General features: G+C 46.8%; 1 long non-coding RNA gene across 1 annotated transcript; it reads left to right on the plus strand.

Moving 5' to 3' along the window:
- Positions 1-490: 490 nt before the first annotated feature.
- On the plus strand, positions 491-6030 carry LOC134475864 (uncharacterized). The gene is made up of 3 exons (XR_010047194.1): positions 491-723; positions 5125-5371; positions 5912-6030. It is a non-coding gene; the product is annotated as an uncharacterized LOC134475864 (long non-coding RNA).
- Positions 6031-6863: the final 833 nt, after the last annotated feature.

A 6863-nucleotide genomic window follows, 5' to 3' on the forward strand; every position in this document is an offset into this window, starting at 1 on the left:
ATCCACACTCCCAAAGTACAGAGCGTTTTAAAAGCTCCCCACTCCCACCCTTTTCACCTAAAATTGGCAAATGAGACAGAGGAACGAACGCCGCACCTAGTTTTCTGCATCAAGCAGGAAAGACTGACAGATTTCATTACATTTGTCACAAGGTCTAAAACTCCAAGTGGGAGAAAATAATCCCACTTAGTAAAAACATCTCACTGTACCTTTGAGTCAGAAGGGAGAAGTACAAAAAGTATTGTTCCTAAGAAAATTGCAAGGCATTCGGTTGTGTTTTCAGAAGTGTGATGACTATTCACCAGATTCTGGTTGAGGTGGCTGAAAACTCCCCCCCCCAAACTATCTGGGTACTGGCAATACACGTGCCCCTTGCGGAATGGCATAAGAATCAAAGGGGAAATGAATTTCCTGTGGTGCTGATGAGCTACTTAAAATCGCTCCCATCTGAGCGTGCCTCTTTCCCTCATGCGCACTGGAAACCATTTGAATAATGCACGTTACTCAGTTGCATTGTGAGCTCTGAAAGCCATTTAATGAAGGTAGACAGGCTTCCAAGAAGGTGCGTTTTTTGACTAATGTAGGTACTCCTGGAAAAATCTTTCCCCAACACGGAAAGCAAGAATTACTGGGCGAGTAGAAGAAGGAATGCTATTACCATGTCTTGTCTCACTCAATCAAATCGAATGGAAACAACCTCGGGTTAAATGTGATCGCTTCTAGGTGAGTGGTAGCCTATGCAGTGTATATGCCGAAAGGCTGCAAATCGATCATGTTTTAATAAATCAAACTGTCTTTCTATTGACTTCCATTATATTATTGAAGTTGCTTTGTCTCTTTCCAATTGATCATCAATTAGCAGTGGCTTCCAGCTCCAACCTTTCTGTTAAATACTTAACAATTTGCTTAAACAAATGAGCCACATGCCTAGCTAAATAAAAAAAAATTATGAGTGTCTAGGAAGTTTGTAGACACTTATTTGTACTTGAAAGCATGTTCTAATAAGGTAAATGTGTCTCATAAGAGTGGTTTGTCATATACAATTTATTTGGTTAAAGGAAGGCACTTGGCAGGGGGCAGCTTACGTGTCACTATTCCCAGTAATTCTGAGTGAGGTGGACAGCAAAGGGTCACAGGGAGCAGTGTGAGCTTTGGAGTCACTCCTGGACAGAGCCCACTCTGTTACATCTCAGCTATGGACTGGTCCTCCATGATCCTAAGTTTGGGTCTCAATAACCTGAATCCCAAGTTTTCTTCTGCCTCACGCGGTTTGTAGTGAAGGGTTAGCTAGTGTTTGTACTGTTAGCAGAATGTTGGGCCCTCAGTGAACACCCAAATAAAATGCTGGCTGGTGCTATTACTATTACGAAGCACAGGTATTTTGCCGATGCCAAACAGAGAGTGCATGCAAATGCCCATTTGGAAAACCACTGCACAGTTTAAACCATGGTGGCAAATCTTAAACAATCACTGTTAGTGACATCTCCAAAGAGAGGCTCAGCAGAGTGAGAACTGGTCTCAGCTAAGCAGAGATGCTAGAGGTTATGATAATGAACAAATGAATCCCATTTTCAAGCCCAACCCTAGAGTATCTGAAATTTTTATTAAAAGATAATCATGCTCTTCAGAATAGCTATTGACACGTAAGCATTGCATATTGAATATTGGGCACCAGGGTAAACACATGAATTAATGTATTTAAAACGTCACAGTAACTCAGCAAGGGAATATAGTTATTGTGCATGCGATCAAGATACAGAGAGATGATAAGCAATAGATGATACCGAGAGAGAAGTCAGTGATGGAGCCAGGGTTTGAGCCTCAGCAAATCCTCTTATGGGAAACACATTCTGCAGACAGAGGGAGACCGCAGAATTCATGGCAGCCTCTGTTTTGCAGATGGAGATGCTAGGGTGGTGTTTAGAGCACGCTTAGGTTTGCAGTAGATGCTCAGGGTGTAGGAGCTGGGTGAGGAGAGGACCATGAGACAGGAAAGGCGGGTTACCAGCACATCCAAGAAAGGCAGTGAGAGTCTTCTTGTCATTCCAACATTTATTCTCCAGTGACTAGCAACCATAGGGCAGAGACTTCCCAAAAATATTATTTCCAAAATTCATCTTTAAGGTCTTTATTCATATTCATCATTTCTGGTTTGACTGTGTAGTCCTTGGTATCTCTACATGAGTGTGCTCCAAAAGGGGGAGCATCTCAAACTGTCCCCTGGGGAAGTCATCTCATTTCTCTCCTTCCTGAGTCCCTTTGATCACTGTTGTCTTGAGCTGCTGGGCATGACTTTGCTTTTCTTGCTTTACATGAAACTAATCCATGTAGCTATGAGTAGGTTTCCAAGCTCAAGCAATGCTTCTTGAGGGATGGATTTTCAGGAAAGGAACTTGGGTCAAAGGAATAAAGGAGAAAATAGATAGAAAATTCGAGTTTCCATACTGGGAACCCCATCCCTGATAGACAAAACAATAATCAGCAAAAGAAATACAGCCCTCACCCAGGACTGAAGTTCCAGGAGTCTTGAGATGAGCTGGCTCCAGGCTCGGGCCTTTTCTGGTCTACTCTCGTCTGGCTCTTCTCCATCTCCTCCACTCTTAGATAAACAGCCCTTCTCCGCGAGCAACAAGTGTCTGGGGGCCCAGAGCTTCATGCTTACTCTGATCCAGCAGGAGCGAAGAGTCTACCTAGGAGAAGTGACCAACAACAACCCCACATTTGAATCGTGTTGGCTTTCATTAGTCTAATGCGAGCCATGGCTGTTGACCTGGTCCTTGTTGACAGAATGACAGATTCAGCACTGTTGGCTCAACATTTAAATCAAAGGTCAATATAAGTACTCACTAGAGTGGCGGATAGTGAATATTTTAGACTGTGTGGGTCTCACCATCTCTGTCACAGTTGACATAGCCATGGCAGCCTGAAAGCAGCTGAAGAATTCAGAAATAGAGATGTCCAGGTTCAGCTTCAACAAATCAGGCCTAATACTGGGGCAGAGCTCTCGGATTCTTAACTATTGCCTGGCAGTGGTACATCTAATGGTACCCTAATAAACTTGGGTCCTAGGTGACCTCGTCACTTTCTAGAAGCTCACTTCAAGACGTACAAGCTCATAATTTTTTTTAAAAGAAAATTCTACTACTTGTTTATGTGTCTCAAAAATCAGTAAGCAATATTCAAGATATGAACCAAAACAATGCTTCTGAAAACCTCTCTCTCTTTTCTTTAGGTAAGAGTTTCCCACCTAACAAATCCCCAAACACTCATCCTTACCAGCTGAGTTATTTTCTCTTCCCTTCCTTTCTTTTGGGATTCAAGTCCCTCCCAGATCTTTAACATGTGACCAGCATCGTGCTCTCCCCTCCCCCTCCCCTCCCTCTCCCCCCTCCCCTCTCTTCTCCTCTCCTTTCCTCTCCTCTCCTCTCTATCAGTCTCTCATTCCCTCCCTCTATCCTTCCCTCTCTTCTATTCTGCCTTCATTTCCTATAGAGTTGAAAATTACTTATACCAACTTTTCTCTGTTCTTCGTCACAAAACATTATGAATCTGGCTGTCAAGGGTTGCCCGGGATTCAGTGTTGGACAGGGGAGTGGATAACGCAGCACTGACATGTCAGCGTAGCTTATCTTTTTCCAATGTGAAGAATTAAACCTATGGTGTGTTAGCAAAAGATTGAAGGGTGGTGGTGATCTTTTTTGGGGGGTGGGGTGGGAAAGCCATGGGAGGTAGAATCCCATTTGAATCTGAGTAATTTCATTTCTTTCAAAAACTAAAATACCTGAAGGGAATGTGACAGAGTGAGAACATTCATTATATTTGGAAAGTGGGTACCCATTGCTGTCTCATTTTCTGTGCATTTCAGAGATATTTCATATTTAGAAATTAAATAAGTCAAAACATTGAAAGAAATAACATCTGTGAAAATGCTTTGTTAACTTCCAGTCCACCAGACCGGAAGGTCTCAGACATTAGCACAAACTGAGTTCTTCGGAAGCTGTACAGAGCGGAGAGAGCCGAGGCCACCCTGGGCAGACCCCGGGGTGGGGGAGAATCCCGACAAGCTCTTGGTGCTGCAGTGCTGGCCAGGAAGGGGACTGCGCTTCACCCCGCAGCACACAGCAGGGTCCCTGTGGGCAAAGACCCCAGGACCCCTCTGTCTCCTGCTGCCGCCTTGATTCCGGACACTTGGTCAACATCGGCCCAGTGTTTATGCTAAGGACTCAGTGCATGGGGGCACAGAAAGAATCCTTCCCTCATCCTTAGAAGGGACAAGTGGCCCCTACTGAGGACAAGCGAGGGTCCTGGGAAGTGTGAGTGGGGGAAGGTCAGGGAGCAGAGGTGGCTTTTTTTCTTTTCAAGGGCCTGGGGACACATGAATAAACCAAGAAGGAAGGGTGGATTCTGTGCTGTCTCTGGCCACCGGAAGGGCCCTACAACCTGGCTCCACAGCGGACTGCGGGCTGCAGGGTGCAGAATCCTGACTCTACTCTGGGCTGTGCCTTCTTCCCGGGACAGGGGACAGGTGCTGTCCTCCCACAGGGCGGCTGCGCGTGCTGCTGGCTCTGCTTTGCACCCTCCCGCTTACCCCTCACAGCTCAGCTCCAGTGGTGTTTCTTCCAGAAAGGCGGCACCTCCAAAGTCAGCGCTGCAGTCCTCATTCCTGGAGAACACACTCTCCTTCACAGCGCTCCACAGTTTGCAATTGTGCTGTGTTGTGCACCTTTCGATCCTACAAGGAGCTGGGTCCGCATCTGGTTGTTACTTACCTTTGTACCTCTGGCTCCCGTGGTCCACATCCTGTGCTCAGCCAGTGCACGCTGGCTGCATACACGAGATGTAAACATGCACTCCTGCTGTGGTCTGGATGTCTGTCCTTCCCCAAAACTTACCCACTGAGGCACGAGCCTCAGCACAATAGGATTAAGGAGTGGGGACCACTCAGTGTTAAATCATGGAGGTCTTCATGAAAGGGGTTAGTGCTCTTTTAAAAGAGACCCCAAAAGCTAACTCGCCTCTTTCACAGGACGATACAGTGAAAAGCATCAGAGGGGACTGAGACAATGGGTGCTCACCAGACACTCAGTCTCTCTCTCTCTCTCTCTCTCTCTTTCTCTTTTTTAGTTTCTGGGGATGGAACCCAAGCTGTCGTGGATACCAGGGAAGCGCCGTATATTGAACTAGTCTGACACCAGCACCTCGAATTGGGACTTGCCAGCCCTCAGCACCATGAGAAACACATTTCTGCTCTTCGTGCACCACCCCTGGGACTCCCTCCCCCAGCCGTGCTGCTTCATCATTACGTACTGGAAGTGACCACGTGTAGACCCATGTGTATGTCTCCGTTCTTGAAGGTCACTTCAATTCTGGGGTGTGTGCTCTTATCATTTGAAGTGCCCTCTCCCATTTTAGGTTACCTGAGGCACCACCCCTTCTCCTCCTAACTTCCAGCTTAGAGTGGAAGACAGGACAGGAGGCAGCTCCCCAGGAGGAAGGAGAGACGAGCCCAGAAATGACAATACAAGCAGTCCCGGAAGGGGAAGGGGCGCAGAGGGGAGGGGAAGCCCTGCTGGGTGGGAGTCTCCAAAGCCTGGGGGGAGGGAGGTCCAAGGATATTTATTAGGCACAGAGTGAAGAGCTAAGAGCCAGAAAGACGTTTTATTATTAAAATATTGGTTGTCCAGTTTTCTTTCTGAAGACGACCAAGCGCTGGCATCAAGGAGCCTTTCTTTAGCACCACGTAAGCCTCAGGGCTGTTGCGTTGAGCCGTGAGCCGGGGGTGGAGGGACTCGGGCTGTCTGAGCACAGCTTGGCACCTGCAGGCCCTCTTTTTTTAAAATCACTGTCCAGTTTATGAATCATTGTTTCTACTCACCTTAGAAATAGTCGCTCTCTACATTTTCTCTTCCAGATTGAGCTTGCACTGGCTTTTATACAACCCTTCCGTGTCTTCCCAACTTAATGAAAGCAGAGCGTGTTCATTTCCAGCTACGAGGAACATATGAAATAAAAATAATAATATTCACCTTGCAGGGAGAGCTTATGTTCTTTCACAGTGTTAATACACACATATGCGTGCACGTGCACACACACACACATACTTCACAGTGTGTTTCTTAAATAATGTCCAAGACATTGTTCTGAAATCAGCTCTGTCTTCACACCCTGGTCCGTGTCACGCCTGAGACCTAGCATCGCATTCCGTGTTATTCCCTGCAGTATTTGAGGCTTTCTCCTAAGAACGGCATTGATACTGCTTTACAGTATTTTAGTATGAAGTGATGGTGAACACCATTGAACACGTGACTTTGTTTACCCATTAAACCTGCCCATTTTCTCACCTTTGCCCCTCAGACCCACGCCTGCCCAAGGCCGCCCACCAGCCCCAGGAAGTCATTACTGATGATTCTCAGCGGCTTTTTGAAGTAGAAATCCAAGGTCCGGTCGTTCATCCTTTCATTCACCTTTTCATCAAACAGTCTGCTTCCAAGAAGTACCTTGTATTCTAACACAGTGGTGAGAATAGCCTTGCTTTTGTAGGTAAACACCTAGAGGAAGAAAAATAAACAGGCAATTTCAGAGGTGGAAAGGTGAAGTTGTCCATTGGCGGTGAAGGGAATGAGTTTTCCAAAAGAAAAAAATTAGCAGGGAGACCACGTTGGGTGAGTGGGAAGAACAGGCGGAGCACACTGGAAGGAGAGACGGGGCGTAGGCCAGAAGTTCCCTGAGCTTGGTGGGGTGAGGGAGAGCCGCGAAGGAACAGGGCCATGTCAAGCAGGACTCCACGGGTCTCGGGAGGCAGCCGGTGGTGTGGGAAGCCACCGAAGGAGCTGCAACGGAGGAGTGGAAGTCTGCTGCCTGGC

The sequence above is a fragment of the Cavia porcellus genome, unplaced genomic scaffold, assembly GCF_034190915.1.
Source record: "Cavia porcellus strain 051 isolate PalLab524CR breed Dunkin Hartley unplaced genomic scaffold, mCavPor4.1 scaffold_5, whole genome shotgun sequence".
In the NCBI taxonomy this organism is placed as follows: Eukaryota; Metazoa; Chordata; class Mammalia; order Rodentia; family Caviidae; genus Cavia; species Cavia porcellus.